This window comes from Salvia splendens, chromosome 6 (assembly GCF_004379255.2).
Source record: "Salvia splendens isolate huo1 chromosome 6, SspV2, whole genome shotgun sequence".
NCBI lineage: Eukaryota > Viridiplantae > Streptophyta > Magnoliopsida > Lamiales > Lamiaceae > Salvia > Salvia splendens.
In genome coordinates, this window is record NC_056037.1 from 22,273,333 (window position 1) to 22,289,594 (window position 16,262).

General features: G+C 35.7%; 2 long non-coding RNA genes across 49 annotated transcripts; both read left to right on the forward strand.

Annotated features, from left to right (window-relative positions):
• The first annotated feature begins 416 nt into the window (after positions 1-416).
• On the forward strand, positions 417-14,949 carry LOC121807657. 48 transcript variants are annotated; one of them, XR_006051873.1, is made up of 54 exons: positions 417-776; positions 1,274-1,336; positions 1,488-1,597; positions 1,863-1,940; positions 2,012-2,169; positions 2,268-2,420; positions 2,832-2,902; positions 3,238-3,308; positions 3,403-3,562; positions 3,654-3,953; positions 4,065-4,138; positions 4,199-4,334; positions 4,471-4,704; positions 4,815-4,972; positions 5,074-5,218; positions 5,347-5,474; positions 5,566-5,624; positions 5,720-5,843; positions 6,019-6,209; positions 6,278-6,369; positions 6,459-6,529; positions 6,624-6,739; positions 6,876-7,145; positions 7,257-7,330; positions 7,411-7,526; positions 7,663-7,963; positions 8,075-8,148; positions 8,229-8,344; positions 8,481-8,714; positions 8,825-8,982; positions 9,084-9,228; positions 9,328-9,455; positions 9,547-9,605; positions 9,701-9,824; positions 10,000-10,190; positions 10,259-10,350; positions 10,439-10,509; positions 10,603-10,712; positions 10,849-11,094; positions 11,206-11,279; positions 11,360-11,475; positions 11,612-11,908; positions 12,004-12,093; positions 12,174-12,289; positions 12,426-12,723; positions 12,819-12,908; positions 12,989-13,104; positions 13,241-13,476; positions 13,587-13,744; positions 13,846-13,990; positions 14,120-14,247; positions 14,339-14,397; positions 14,492-14,615; positions 14,834-14,949. It is a non-coding gene; the product is annotated as an uncharacterized LOC121807657 (long non-coding RNA). The 48 variants fall into 48 exon arrangements; XR_006051884.1 differs by having other exon boundaries at positions 4,219-4,334; positions 7,235-7,330; XR_006051874.1 differs by having other exon boundaries at positions 4,219-4,334; positions 7,391-7,526.
• A 177-nt stretch (positions 14,950-15,126) lies between these two features.
• On the forward strand, positions 15,127-15,455 carry LOC121807677. Its single transcript, XR_006051997.1, has 3 exons — positions 15,127-15,140; positions 15,230-15,300; positions 15,395-15,455. It is a non-coding gene; the product is annotated as an uncharacterized LOC121807677 (long non-coding RNA).
• Positions 15,456-16,262: the final 807 nt, after the last annotated feature.

Consider the following 16,262-nt stretch of genomic DNA (forward strand, 5'->3'; position numbering starts at 1 on the left):
ATAAGTAAATGAAGAATAAGATGTAAATAAGTATAAATATTCTCATTTAGCTTACAAAAAGAAGTATTGTAATGAAAATAAATATTCAGTTGAACAAATTAAGCTCTTTAGCATAATTCTAATTTTGGCTCAAATAAAATGCAAAGTAACAATATATAAATTTAATTACAAAGAAGAATTTAAATTGAAATATATTTATACAAAGTAAAATAAAAAATAGTCCAGATTAAAACCTAATTTTTAAAACATAAATGTAATGAGATAGCCATACCACCCAATTTAGAACTCTAGTATATATTTTATAAATGCGTCCAAATCATAAAATCGAACACAATTACAAAACAAATAAAGCCCAATTTACATTCCATAAACTAAAATTCCAATATAAATAAACCCAAATAAGAGTAGTACTCCATAAATTAAAATTGCCTAGAAACCCTAAATTAAATTAAAAATATCCCTCTCCATCTCCCTTCCCAACGGCATCTCCATCTCCATATCTCAATTGGCAGAAATGACTCGTGTTTTCCCCACACCAAGAGTCATAGCCCTCGCAGATTTCACGCCGCCGGCCTGCTTGCCCGGAGAAGAAAGCCGAGGACTTGGCTGTCTCGGAGTTTGGTCCCCGCCGCGGCTGCTACTCGCCATCATCAGACGCCGTCGTCTCCTGCAGCAGGTCGCTGGTCCGGATTCGTGGGCAGCGTCACGTGGCTGCTGACTCGCGGCCTTGCCGCCGCTGCCAACTGCGCGAACCCATCGCCGTCCGCCCTCCCATCGTGGGTCTTTTCTCCTTCTTCTCCTTTTTCTTCTCATCTTTCTCCCTAATTGAATTGTAAATTGAATTGAAGTATCGTGATTTGTTTCTGTGTTGGTATATATAGGGGTTTTTTCTAGTTTGGAAGAGTGTCTACATATTTAGGTATTGCTTTTATTAATGACTAGATTCTTAGGTTAATTTATCCATCATGATTTTGTTCACTCTAAGGCTCATTTCCCATGGAGGGCATGCTACATCTAAAATTTCTTTTAGCAGTTATGAACAACTTGTATTTGTTGAACTTGCTGTTATATGTGAATACTCTAGAATATACTTAAATGATGGAAAGAATGTCTTTGGACTCAAATCTGTTCCAAGTTGTTGTCTGTCAAGGCAAGGCATTCATTGTAAACTGTTGGGATGATTTATATATTCATAAACTTGAAGGGAAAGATCATTAATGACTTCATTGTTCCTTTTCTTTTGGTTATGGTAATTAGTTTTTAATGCCCACAGGTTTGATCCAGCTGAGCAAAGTGGTGACTTATCAAGATCCATGGGCATCCCAACTTTCAATCGGTATTCAAACTTTTATGTACTGAATTACTAATTGTCTATAATCAACACCACTATCCAAACTGATTTGCTATTTTTCCTGAACCCATTATCTCTTAATAATTTATAGATGTGTTAACTTTCTACTAATTTATGTTGTTTTTCTCTCATGGAGAACTATGGCCTTCCTGAAATCCACACATATAGACTACAATGCCACGGGCTTATACTGGTGTTGGGAAATGAAGCTTTGGAAATCATAGAATATGCTTTTTCAAAAGATAGGTATGTCCTTGAAATATCTGCTCAGATTTGTTCATTGATGCTTCTGAAAAACGTTGTCCAAATAACCGAATAGTGTGATAATTTCTGAATATTATTGTGAATCGGTAGTCTTCAAATCACATCTTAATCTAGGAGTTTGACATAGTGAAAGATGCTGATAGACTAGTTTCATGCCTGGCGAATAAGGCAATTGTTTTGCTATTTTTGACATACCTCTTCGGCATTGTTTCCATGAGATCCTCACAATTGTTATCATTTCTAGCAGGTTGTGAAGACTTTTGACTTCAGCCTCACTGGTGCCTCTTCAAGATCTTGTAAATATGTCATGGATACTATGATGCAGGTAACTAATCTGACCTTTTAACTAATAACGCCTAAAATTGAGGTCTGAAGTTGTTATTGCTTTTGTTGCAGACTTTTAAGAACAAGAGGCTTGCTTATGCAGTTAAAGAGAGTACTCTTGATAGTCTCATCATGGAACTATTGCTCCGGCTTTTGGATGATAGTAATCCCCAATGGATGATGGAAGTCAACTTTTAAGAGCTTTGAATGTTCTGATGTTAAAGATTCTGGTAACTATCACTGTAAACTTATAAGGCAAGCATTGCTAGTTTTTCTCTTTTCTTCTTGCCAATATAATTGCCGTTGGATGGCTGGATTGCACGTGCAGGATAACGTAGAATGTATTTCATCATTTCCTGTGCTTATATATCTGTCAAGACCTGGATCCATCAAGATGGCCATCTCCATCAAATGATCTCTTGAAATCAGGAACCAGAAGTTCTCTGATTTGGTTGTTAAATGTTTGATCATGCTCACAAAGGTATTATATCTTGATCTGTTTTATCTTGTTTTATCTTTTTTTTTAATTATGTAGTGTTTTTATCATATTGTGATGTCGTGGATCTTCCTTTTGTATGAATGTTATGTTGCATAGTTTGATGATCACTATTTGCATAGACTTACATAGTCGATTTGATAGTTATTGTTTTAACTGTTGGAGATCTATGCAGGTGCTTCAGTCTTAGTTCAGTCTGATTCTATACGACACTATGTTCTTTCGGTTTAATGTCTCAATATTTATGCAACTTGTGGATGCTGATCTTCTATGCTATAGTTGTTATTTGACACATGCAGCTCTCAGTCTCTATTTATAATGCAATATGTATAAATTAAATTTTGTTATGACTGAGATCAATATATCTTGCATATTCCATTTGGCGGGTCTGAGCAGGTTAAGGAGCCAAAACCAGAAGCTGTTCCTTAGGCTGTGGGTTCAGTACCCACTTAAGAGTGTAGCTGATGGTATGTGTACTCTGCTTAAGTCTTTGTTTGGCATTTGAACAATGTTTCTGGCCAATGCTGTCAACTCCCCACGTAGCCTAGGATCAGGCCAATTTAATGCTGTCACTTACTTTTGCAGAATCTGAACACCCCCTAGCCTAGCCCAATCCTTGATTAGGTTCTAGGCTTTGCGTTAACTGCAATTTTATGTGCAGCACTGCTCTGGCCCAACCATCTTAAGCTTTAATAAATTGGAGATGGCTTTGTAGATACTGCTATTAAACCTTCGTGTTGTTTTACCTTGAGGCTTAGATTTATGGCTGTCTTTTACGAGTCTAAGATATCTTCCCTATCAGCACCTCAGGACCTTATCGATCCAGTTGATATATTAAAGCCTTTGGAGAAGTCTGGATTTTAGGAAGCGGTTGTAAGTGGCCTATCTTTGTCCTTTACCTATGAAAAATATTCAAAAAATAATTTCACGTAGCCTTTTATTCATAATTTTTGTATTTTATTTTCAGAAAGCTTCAAAATGGTGGGAGAGGAAAGAGGCTGTTGCTGAACTAGCCGAACTTGCTTCAACCAAAAAGATTTCTCTTGGAGATTTTTCAGAAAGTTTGTCATACATTAAAGAAGGTGTGCTATGGGTTTCCTTGACCACAGGTCCACAACTCAATTAAGGTTTATCTTGACTTTTCACAAAATATATTGTTGGTGTTAATATCGTGAAAATGTAATTGGTGTTATCTGCACAACATTTTGATTTTTGCAGGTTATCACGAATGTAAATGTTACTGAAGGAAGGAAAAAAAGGAAAAAAAAAGAAAAAACATTGTTGTTGCAGCTGAAGCTATTCAAGCGCTGGGCAACCTTCCTAAGGGCATGAGAACCCTTCCTAAAAAAAGAAAAAAAAAAGAAAAAAAAGGAAAGAAAATGAAAAAAGCAAAAAAGGGAAAAAAAGGAAAAAATAATTGCTGATGCATTTAAAGCTATTCAAGCACTGGGCAACTTTGCTGGGGATCCGAAAGCCCATTTTTCGGCCAGTTGTCGCTTCTTATTTGCCTGTAAACCGGTCAGTCCAGAACTTTGTAAATGATACTGCTATTATACCTTCGTGTTGTTTTACCTTAGAGGCTTAGATTTCTGGTTTTCTTTTACGAGTCTAAGATGTCTTCCCTATCAGCACCTCAGGACCTTGTCGATCCGGTTGATATATTAAAGCCTCCTTAGGAGAAGTCTGGATTTTGGGAAGCGGTGGTAAGTGGCCTATCTATGTCCTTTACCTATGAAAACTATTCAAAAAATAATTTAATGTAGCCTTTGCATTTTATTTTCAGATAGCTTCTAAATGGCGTGAGAGGAAAGAAGCTGTTGCTGAACTAACCGAACTTGCTTCCACCAAAAAGATTTCTCTTGGAGATTTTTTCAGAAAGTTTGTCATACATTAAAGAAGGTATGCTATGGTTTTTCTTGACCACAAGCCCACAACTCAATTAAGGTTTTTCTTGACTTTTCGCAGAATATATTGTTGGTGTTAATATCGTGAAAATATAAATGGTGTTGTCTGCACAACATTTTGATTTTTGCAGGTTATCAGGAATGTAAATGTTACTGAAGGAAGGAAAAAAAGGAAAAAACATTGTTGTCGCAGCTGAAGCTATTCAAGCGCTGGGCAACCTTCCTAAGGGCCTGAGAACCCTTCTAAAAAAAAGAGAAAAAAGGAAAAAAAGGAAAAAAACAAAAAAAGGGAAAAAAGGGAAAAAGAGAAAAAAAATAATTGCTACTGCGTATAAAGCTATTCAAGCATTGGGCAACGTTGCTAGGTAATTAGTCTGACCTTTTAACTAATAACGCCTAAAATTTAAGCGTCATGTCATGATTTTGATTTTTTGGGTGTCAATTGAACCTGAAGTGGTTATTGCTTTTGTCACAGACTTTTCAGAACAAGAGCCTTGCTTATGCAGTTAAGGAGTGTACTCTGATAGTCTCATCAATGAACTGTTTCTCTGGCTTTTGGATGATAGGCTTCCGGAGATGGATGATGGACGTCAAATTTTAACTGCTTTGAATGTTCTGATGTTAAAGATTCTGGTAACTATCACTGTAAACTTATGAGAGGCAAGCATTGCTTGTTTTTTCTCCTCTCTTCTTGTGAATATAATTGCTATTGTGTGGCCGGATTGCACATGCAGGATAACGCATAATATACGTCATCATTTCCTGTGGCTATAAATCTGTTAAGACCTCTGGATCAATCAAGATGTCCATCTTCAGATCAGAAACATAAAACCTAAAGTTCTCTGATTTGGTTTTTAACTGTTTGATCATGCTCTAAAGGTATTATATCTTGTTTTTTTTATAAATTTTAGTTATGTAGTGTTCTTATTCTATTGATGTTGTGATACTGTCATTTTCCAATATGAGCTTGTTCTTCAATACAAATTTACAACTTTTACTCTTTCCAGGAATCTACAACTCCAAAGAAGGTTGTTAAAGTAACTTAACTGGTGGCATAGATGGACTTCCACGTGAAGATATAAGTGAAAAGGTCACCCCCCTTTTGTTAAAAGGCTTATAGAGTTCTGATTGGAAGGTTTGTAATATGGAGTATATGTTTGTTAATCATCAAATTTGTTTATGATTTAAGAGGGCATGCCGTCAATCTGACTTTATCTTCTGTCTAGGTCCACTTGGAATCTATTGAAAATGTAACCAAAATTCTGGAAGAGGAGAACTGGAACTGGTACGTTCAGTAGAAAATTTGAAATAACTATCAAATTTTGTATATGGAATATATTATTATCTACATGATGTGCCCTTTTATCTTTCTTGTTTTAGGAGATCTATTTGGAGCTCTATAAGGGCGTCAACACGACAGTTCTAAAATTTGATAATTGCTACTTTGTCAACAGTTGGTGCTCTTCGGACTACAATGGGACATCCAGTTGAGAAGTCAAGCTAGGTACTCTTTTATGCTATAGGTTATAGGTTTATTAAGATTCACTTGAGCTTACTAACTGAGATTTACAATCTCAATAATAAAAATGCTTGGGATCGTATATTAAATCCCGAATTCCTCAAAGCCAATAGTTGTATCTTTAAATCCCAATATTGAAACTCTTCTTTCATGTACATAGCTCCTGTGAAGGCTTGATCATTTACACGAATGTAGCTTGTGCAAGGGATTCTTTCTGATTTTTCAGATGTCTTGAAATGCCTTGGTGACAACAAAAAGCATATGCATGAGTGTACATCGAGTACCTTAGATACTTGGCTTGAGTGTACATCTGGCCAATGTTGTCAAGTCGCCACGTAGCCAAAGGTCGAGGTATTACAGTGCTGTCTTTTACTTTTGTAGAATCTGTCTACCCCTTGCCTAACCCATTCCTTGATTAGGTTCTAGGTTTTGTCGGAACCCAATTTATGTGCATCAATGATTCTGACCAACCATCTTAAGCTTTAATGAATTGAAGCTGCCTTTGTAAATGGTACTGATATTATACCTTCGTGTTGTTTTTACCTTAGAGGCTTAGATTTCTGGCTGTCTTTTATGAGTCTAAGATATCTTCCCTATCAGCTCCTCAGGACCTTATCGATCCAGTTGATATATTAAAGCTTTTGGAGAAGTCTGGATATTGGGAAGCTGTGGTAAGTGTCCTATCTTTGTCTTTTACGTATTAAAAATATTCAAAAAATAATTTATAGTAGGCTTTTATTCGTAATTTTTGTATTTTATTTTCAGATAGCTTCAAAATTGCGTGAGAGGAAAGAAGCTGTTGCTGAACTAACCGAACTTGCTTCCACCAAAAAGATTTCTCTTGGAGATTTTTTCAGAAAGTTTGTCATACATTAAAGAAGGTATGCTATGGGTTTCCTTGACCACAGGTCCACAACTCAATTAAGGTTTATCTTGACTTTTCGCAGAATATATTGTTGGTGTTAATATCGTGAAAATGTAATTGGTGTTATTTGCACAACATTTTGATTTTTGCAGGTTATCACGAATGTAAAGGTTACTGAAGGAAGGAAAAAAAGGAAAAAAAAAAGAAAACACATTGTTGTTGCAGCTGAAGCTATTCAAGCTCTGGGCAACCTTGGCATGAGAACCCTTCCTAAAAAAAGAAAAAAAAAAGAAAAAAAAGGAAAAAAAATGAAAAAAATAATTGCTGATGTATTTAAAGCTATTCAAGCACTGGGCAACTGTGCTAGAGATCCGAGAGCCCATTTTTCGGCCAATTGTTGCTTCTTATTTGCCTGTAAACCGGTTAGTCCAGAACTTTGTAAATGATACTACTATTATACCTTCGTGTTGTTTTACCTTAGAGGCTTAGATTTCTGGTTTTCTTTTACAAGTCTAAGATGTCTTCCCTATCAGCACCTCAGGACCTTATCGATCCAGTTGATATATTAAAGCCTCCTTTTTATAAGTTTGGATTTTGGGAAGCGGTGGTAAGTGGCCTATCTCTGTCCTTTACCTATGAAAAATATTCAAAAAATAATTTAATGTAGCCTTTGCATTTTATTTTCAGAAAGCTTCAAAATGGCATGAGAGGAAAGAAGCTGTTGCTGAACTAACCGAACTTGCTTCCACCAAAAAGATTTCTCTTGGAGATTTTTTCAGAAAGTTTGTAATACATTAAAGAAGGTATACTATGGTTTTTCTTGACCACAAGCCCACAACTCAATTAAGGTTTTTCTTGACTTTTCACAGAATATATTGTTGGTGATAATATTGTGAAAATGTAATTTGTGTTATATGCACAACATTTTGATTTTTGCAGGTTATCACGAATGTAAAGGTTACTGAAGGAAGGAAAAAAAGGAAAAAAAAAAGAAAAAAACATTGTTGTTGCAGCTGAAGCTATTCCAGCGCTCGGCAACCTTCCTAAGGGCATGAGAACCCTTCCTAAAAAAAGAAAAAAAAAGAAAAAAAGGAAAGTAAATGAAAAAAAGCAAAAAAAGGAAAAAAAGGAAAAAATAATTGCTGATGCATTTAAAGCTATTCAAGCACTGGGCAACTTTGCTGGGGATCCGAGAGCCCATTTTTCGGCCAGTTGTCGCTTCTTATTTGCCTGTAAACCGGTCAGTCCAGAACTTTGTAAATGATACTGCTATTATACCTTCGTGTTGTTTAACCTTAGAGGCTTAGATTTCTGGTTTTCTTTTACGAGTCTAAGATGTCTTCCCTATCAGCACCTCAGGACCTTGTCGATCCAGTTGATATATTAAAGCCTCCTTAGGAGAAGTCTGGATTTTGGGAAGCGGTGGTAAGTGTCCTATCTCTGTCCTTTACCTATGAAAACTATTCAAAAAATAATTTAATGTAGCCTTTGCATTTTATTTTCAGATAGCTTCAAAATTGCGTGAGAGGAAAGAAGCTGTTGCTGAACTAACCGAACTTGCTTCCACCAAAAAGATTTCTCTTGGAGATTTTTTCAGAAAGTTTGTCATACATTAAAGAAGGTATGCTATGGTTTTTCTTGACCACAAGCCCACAACTCAATTAAGGTTTTTCTTGACTTTTCGCAGAATATATTGTTGGTGATAATATCGTGAAAATGTAAATGGTGTTGTTTGCACAACATTTTTATTTTTGCAGGTTATCAGGAATGTAAATGTTACTGAAGGAAGGAAAAAAAGGAAAAAACATTGTTGTCGCAGCTGAAGCTATTCAAGCGCTGGGCAACCTTCCTAAGGGACTGAGAACCCTTCTAAAAAAAAGAGAAAAAAGGAAAAAAAGGAAAAAAAGAAAAAAAGTAAAAAAAGGGAAAAAGAGAAAAAAAATAATTGCTACTGCGTATAAAGCTATTCAAGCATTGGGCAACGTTGCTAGGTAATTAGTCTGACCTTTTAACTAATAACGCCTAAAATTTTAGAGTCATGTCATGATTTTGATTATTTGGGTGTCAAGTGAACCTGAAGTGGTTATTGCTTTTGTCACAGACTTTTCAGAACAAGAGCCTTGCTTATGCAGTTAAGGAGTGTACTCTGATAGTCTCATCAATGAACTGTTTCTCTGGCTTTTGCATGATAGGCTTCCGGAGATGGATGATAGACGTCAAATTTTAACTGCTTTGAATGTTCTGATGTTAAAGATTCTGGTAACTGTCACTGTAAACTTATGAGAGGCAAGCATTGCTTGTTTTTTCTCCTCTCTTCTTGTGAATATAATTGCTATTGTGTGGCCGGATTGCACATGCAGGATAACGCATAATATACGTCATCATTTCCTGTGCCTATAAATCTGTTAAGTCCTCTGGATCAATCAAGATGTCCATCTTCAGATCAGAAACTTAAAACCTAAAGTTCTCTGATTTGGTTTTTAACTGTTTGATCATGCTCTAAAGGTATTATATCTTGTTTTTTTTTATAAATTTTAGTTATGTAGTGTTCTTATTCTATTGATGTTGTGATACTGTCATTTTCCAATATATTACTCTTTCCAGGAATCTGCAACTCCAAAGAAGGTTGTTAAAGTAACTTAACTGGTGGCATAGATGGACTTCCACGTGAAGATATAAGTGAAAAGGTCACCCCCACTTTGTTAAAAGGCTTATAGAGTTCTGATTGGAAGGTTTGTAATATGGAGTATATGTTTGTTAATCATCAAATTTGTTTATGATTTAAGAGGGCATGCCGTCAATCTGACTTTATCTTCTGTCTAGGTCCACTTGGAATCTATTGAAAATGTAACCAAAATTCTGGAAGAGGAGAACTGGAATTGGTACGTTCAGTAGAAAATTTAAAATAACTATCAAATTTTGTATATGGAGTATATTATTATCTACATGATGTGCCCTTTTATCTTTATTGTTTTAGGAAATCTATTTGGAGCTCTATAAGGGCGTCTACACGACAGTTCTAAAATTTGATAATTGCTACTTTGTCCACAGTTGGTGCTCTTCGGACTACAATGGGACATCCGGTTGAGAAGTCAAGCTAGGTACTCTTTTATGCTATAGGTTATAGGTTTACTAAGATTCACTTGAGCTTACTAACTGAGATTTACGATCTCAATAATAAAAATGCTTGGGATCGTTTATTAAATCCCGAATTCCTCAAAGCCAATAGTTGTATCTTTAAATCCCAATATTGAAACTCTTCTTTCATGTACATAGCTCCTGTGAAGGCTTGATCATTTACACGAATGTAGCTCGTGCAAGGGATTCTTTCAGATTTTTCTGATGTCTTGAAATGCCTTGGTGACAACAAAAAGCATATGCATGAGTGTACATCTAGTACCTTAGATACTTGGCTTGAGTGTATATCTGGCCAATGTTGTCAAGTCACCACGTAGCCAAAGGTCGAGGTAATACAGTGTTGTCTTTTACTTTTGTAGAATCTGTCTACCCCTTGCCTAACCCATTCCTTGATTAGGTTCTAGGTTTTGTGGGAACCCAATTTATGTGCATCACTGATTCTGACCAACCATCTTAAGCTTTAATGAATTGAAGCTGCCTTTGTAAATGGTACTGATATTATACCTTCGTGTTGTTTTACCTTAGAGGCTTAGATTTCTGGCTGTCTTTTATGAGTCTAAGATATCTTCCCTATCAGCTCCTCAGGACCTTATCGATCCAGTTTATATATTAAAGCCTTTGGAGAAGGCTGGATATTGGGAAGCGGTGGTAAGTGTCCTATCTTTGTCTTTTACCTATTAAAAATATTCAAAAAATAATTATTGTAGGCTTTTATTCATAATTTTTGTATTTTATTTTCAGAAAGCTTCAAAATGGTGGGAGAGGAAAGAGGCTGAACTAGCCGAACTTGCTTCAACCAAAAAGATTTCTCTTGGAGATTTTTTCAGAAAGTTTGTCATACATTAAAGAAGGTATGCTATTGGTTTCCTTGACCACAAGTCCACAACTCAATTAAGGTTTTTCTTGACTTTTCGCAGAATATATTTTTGGTGATAATATTGTGAAAATGTAATTGGTGTTGCCTGCACAACATTTTGATTTTTGCAGGTAATCACGAATGTAAATGTTACAGATGGAAAAAAAAGAAAAAAAACATTGTTGTTGCAGCTGAAGCTATTCAAGCGCTGGGCAACCTTGGCATGAGAACCCTTCCTTAAAAAAGAAAAAAAAAAGAAAAAAATGAAAAAAATAATTGCTGACGTATTTAAACCTATTCAAGCACTGGGCAACTGTGCTAGGGATCCGAGAGCCCATTTTTCGGCCAGTTGCTGCTTCTTATTTGCCTGTAAACCGGTTAGTCCAGAACTTTGTAAATGATACTACTATTATACCTTCGTGTTGTTTTACCTTAGAGGCTTAGATTTCTGGTTTTCTTTTATGAGTCTAAGATGTCTTCCCTATCAGCACCTCAAGACCTTATCGATCCAGTTGATATATTAAAGCCTCCTTAGGATAAGTCTGTATTTTGGGAAGCGGTGGTAAGTGGCCTATCTCTATCCTTTACCTATGAAAACTATTCAAAAAATAATTTAATGTAGCCTTTGCATTTTATTTTCAGAAAGCTTCAAAATGGCATGAGAGGAAAGAAGCTGTTGCTGAACTAACCGAACTTGCTTCCACCAAAAAGATTTCTCTTGGAGATTTTTTCAGAAAGTTTGTCATACATTAAAGAAGGTATGCTATGGTTTTTCTTGACCACAAGCCCACAACTCAATTAAGGTTTTTCTTGACTTTTCACAGAATATATTATTGGTGATAATATTGTGAAAATGTAATTGGTGTTGTCTGCACAACATTTTGATGTTTGCAGGTTATCACGAATGTAAAGGTTGCTGAAGGAAGGAAAAAAAGGAAAAAAAAAGAAAAATACATTGTTGTTGCAGCTGTAGCTATTCAAGCGCAGGGCAACCTTCCTAAGGGTTGAGAACCCTTCCTAAAAAAAGAAAAAAAAAAGAAAAAAGGAAAGAAAATGAAAAAAACAAAAAAGGAAAAAAAGGAAAAAATAATTGCTGATGCATTTAAAGCTATTCAAGCACTGGGCAACTTTGCTGGGGATCCGAGAGCCCATTTTTCGGCCAGTTGTCGCTTCTTATTTGCCTGTAAACCGGTCAGTCCAGAACTTTGTAAATGATACTGCTATTATACCTTCGTTTTGTTTTACCTTAGAGGCTTAGTTTTCTGGTTTTCTTTTACGAGTCTTAGATGTCTTCCCTATCAGCACCTCAGGACCTTGTCGATCCAGTTGATATATTAAAGCCTCCTTAGGAGAAGTCTGGATTTTGGTAAGCGGTGGTAAGTGGCCTATCTCTGTCCTTTACCTATGAAAACTATTCAAAAAATAATTTAATGTAGCCTTTGCATTTTATTTTCAGATAGCTTCAAAATGGCGTGAGAGAAAAGAAGCTGTTGCTGAACTAACCGAACTTGCTTCCACCAAAAAGATTTCTCTTGGAGATTTTTTCAGAAAGTTTGTCATACATTAAAGAAGGTATGCTATGGTTTTTCTTGACCACAAGCCCACAACTCAATTAAGGTTTTTCTTGACTTTTCACAGAATATATTATTGGTGATAATATTGTGAAAATGTAATTGGTGTTGTCTGCACAACATTTTGATGTTTGCAGGTTATCACCAATGTAAAGGTTACTGAAGGAAGGAAAAAAAGGAAAAAAAAAAGAAAAATACATTGTTGTTGCAGCTGAAGCTATTCAAGCGCAGGGCAACCTTCCTAAGGGTTGAGAACCCTTCCTAAAAAAAGAAAAAAAAAAAAAAAAAGGAAAGAAAATGAAAAAAACAAAAAAGGAAAAAAAGGAAAAAATAATTGCTGATGCATTTAAAGCTATTCAAGCACTGGGCAACTTTGCTGGGGATCCGAGAGCCCATTTTTCGGCCAGTTGTCGCTTCTTATTTGCCTGTAAACCGGTCAGTCCAGAACTTTGTAAATGATACTGCTATTATACCTTCGTTTTGTTTTACCTTAGAGGCTTAGTTTTCTGGTTTTCTTTTACGAGTCTTAGATGTCTTCCCTATCAGCACCTCAGGACCTTGTCGATCCAGTTGATATATTAAAGCCTCCTTGGGAGAAGTCTGGATTTTGGGAAGCGGTGGTAAGTGGCCTATCTCTGTCCTTTACCTATGAAAACTATTCAAAAAGTAATTTAATGTAGCCTTTGCATTTTATTTTCAGATAGCTTCAAAATGGCGTGAGAGAAAAGAAGCTGTTGCTGAACTAACCGAACTTGCTTCCACCAAAAAGATTTCTCTTGGAGATTTTTTCAGAAAGTTTGTCATACATTAAAGAAGGTATGCTATGGTTTTTCTTGACCACAAGCCCACAACTCAATTAAGGTTTTTCTTGACTTTTCGCTGAATATATTGTTGGTGATAATATCGTGAAAATGTAAATGGTGTTGTCTGCACAACATTTTGATTTTTGCAGGTTATCAGGAATGTAAATGTTACTGAAAGAAGGAAAAAAAAGGAAAAAAAACATTGTTGTCGCAGCTGAAGCTATTCAAGCGCTGGGAAACCTTCCTAAGGGCCTGAGAAACCTTCTAAAAAAAGAGAAAAAAGGAATAAAAGGATAAAAAGAAAAAAAGTAAAAAAAGGGAAAAAGAGAAAAAAAATAATTGCTACAGCGTATAAAGCTATTCAAGCATTGGGCAACGTTGCTAGGTAATTAGTCTGACCTTTTAACTAATAACGCCTAAAATTTAAGAGTCATGTCATGATTTTGATTATTTGGGTGTCAATTGAACCTGAAGTGGTTATTGCTTTTGTCACAGACTTTTCAGAACAAGAGCCTTGCTTATGCAGTTAAGGAGTGTACTCTGATAGTCTCATCAATGAACTATTTCTCTGGCTTTTGGATGATAGGCTTCCGGAGATGGATGATGGACGTCAAATTTTAACTGCTTTGAATGTTCTGATGTTAAAGATTCTGGTAACTATCACTGTAAACTTATGAGAGGCAAGCATTGCTTGTTTTTTCTCCTCACTTCTTGTGAATATAATTGCTATTGTGTGGCCGGATTGCACATGCAGGATAACGCATAATATACGTCATCATTTCCTGTGTCTATAAATATGTTAAGACCTCTGGATCCATCAAGATGTCCATCTTCAGATCAGAAACCTAAAACCTAAAGTTCTCTGATTTGGTTTTTAACTGTTTGATCATGCTCTAAAGGTATTATATCTTGTTTTTTTTTATAAATTTTAGTTATGTAGTGTTCTTATTCTATTGATGTTGTGATACTGTCATTTTCCAATATGAGCTTGTTCTTCAATACAAATTTACTAGTATTACTCTTTCCAGGAATCTGCAACTCCAAAGAAGGTTGTTAAAGTAACTTAACTGGTGGCATAGATGGACTTCCACGTGAAGATATAAGTGAAAAGGTCACCCCCACTTTGTTAAAAGGCTTATAGAGTTCTGATTGGAAGGTTTGTAATATGGAGTATATGTTTGTTAATCATCAAATTTGTTTATGATTTAAGAGGGCATGCCGTCAATCTGACTTTATCTTCTGTCTAGGTCCACTTGGAATCTATTGAAAATGTAACCAAAATTCTGGAAGAGGAGAACTGGAATTGGTACGTTCAGTAGAAAATTTAAAATAACTATCAAATTTTGTATATGGAGTATATTATTATCTACATGATGTGCCCTTTTATCTTATTGTTTTAGGAAATCTATTTGGAGCTCTATAAGGGCGTCTACACGACAGTTCTAAAATTTGATAATTGCTACTTTGTCCACAGTTGGTGCTCTTCGGACTACAATGGGACATCCGGTTGAGAAGTCAAGCTAGGTACTCTTTATGCTATAGGTTATAGGTTTACTAAGATTCACTTGAACTTACTAACTGAGATTTACGATCTCAATAATATAAATGCTTGGGATCGTTTATTAAATCCCGAATTCCTCAAAGCCAATAGTTGTATCTTTAAATCCCAATATTGAAACTCTTCTTTCATGTACATAGCTCCTGTGAAGGCTTGATCATTTATACGAATTTGGCTCGTGCAGGGGATTTTTTCAGATTTTTCAAATGTCTTGAAAAGCCTTGGTGACAACAAAAAGCATATGCATGAGTGTACATTGAGTACCTTAGATAATTGGCTTGAGTGTACATCTGGCCAATGTGTCAAGTCTCCACGTAGCCAAAGGTCGAGGTAATACAGTGCTGTCTTTTACTTTTGTAGAATCTGTCTACCCCTTGCCTAACCCATTCCTTGATTAGGTTCTAGGTTTGTGTGAACCGCAATTTATGTGCATCACTGATTCTGACCAACCATCTTAAGCTTTAATGAATTGAAGCTTGCCTTTGTAAATGGTACTGATATTATACCTTCGTGTTGTTTTACCTTAGAGGCTTAGATTTCTGGCTGTCTTTTATGAGTCTTAAGATATCTTCTCTATCAGCACCTCAGGACCTTATCGATCCAGTTGATATATTAAAGCCTTTGGAGAAGTCTGGATTTTGGGAAGCGGTGGTAAGTGGCCTATCTGTGTCTTTTACCTATTAAAAATATTCAAAAAATAATTTATTGTTGGCTTTTATTCTTAATTTTTGTATTTTATTTTTAGAAAGCTTCAAAATGGTGTGAGAGGAAAGTGGCTGTTGCTGAACTAACCAAACATGCATCCACCAAAAAGCATGCTCCTGTGGATTTTCAGAAAGTTATCTAACCTTGAAAGAAAAGTATGCTATAGTTTCCTGGACCAAAAGTCCCACAACTCAATCCATGTTATTTCATGATTTTATGCAGAACTTAGTGTTGGTGTTAATATCGTGACCAAATAATGGGTGTTGCCTGTGTGCAACTTTTGAATTTTGCAGGGTTGTCACAATTGTAAACATTTTGAAGGAAGAAAAAAAACAAGAAAAAACATTGCTGTTGCAGCTGAAGCTATTCAAGCACTAGGCAATCTTGCTAAGGGCCTGATAACCCTTCCTAAAAAGGAAAGAAAAGGATAAAAAAGGAAAAAGAAAAAAAAAAAAAACAAAAATTGAAGAAAAAAAAAAGGAAGAAAAAAAGGGGAGGAAAAAAAAATCGAAGAAAAGGAAAGTGAAAAAAAAAGGAAAAAAAAAAATTGTTGTGCATTATAAAGAAATATTCAAGAAATGGGCAACTTTGCTAGGGAATCCGGAGAGCCTTTGTCGGCAGTTGCTGCATCTATTGAGTGTAAAAGGGTTTAGGGTTTAGTAAAAACGTGTTCTTTATTTTTAAATACAATGCCCAAAAAATGATCATAGAGGTGTTTTTTGTAGTAGGTAGTAGTTATTTGTCTGTTTCATTCCAGGGCTGAAAAAAGGAAAAAATAATTGCTGATGCATTTAAAGCTATTCAAGCACTGGGCAACTTTGCTGGGGATCCGAGAGCCCATTTTTCGGCCAGTTGTCGCTTCTTATTTGCCTGTAAACCGGTCAGTCCAGAACTTTGTAAATGATACT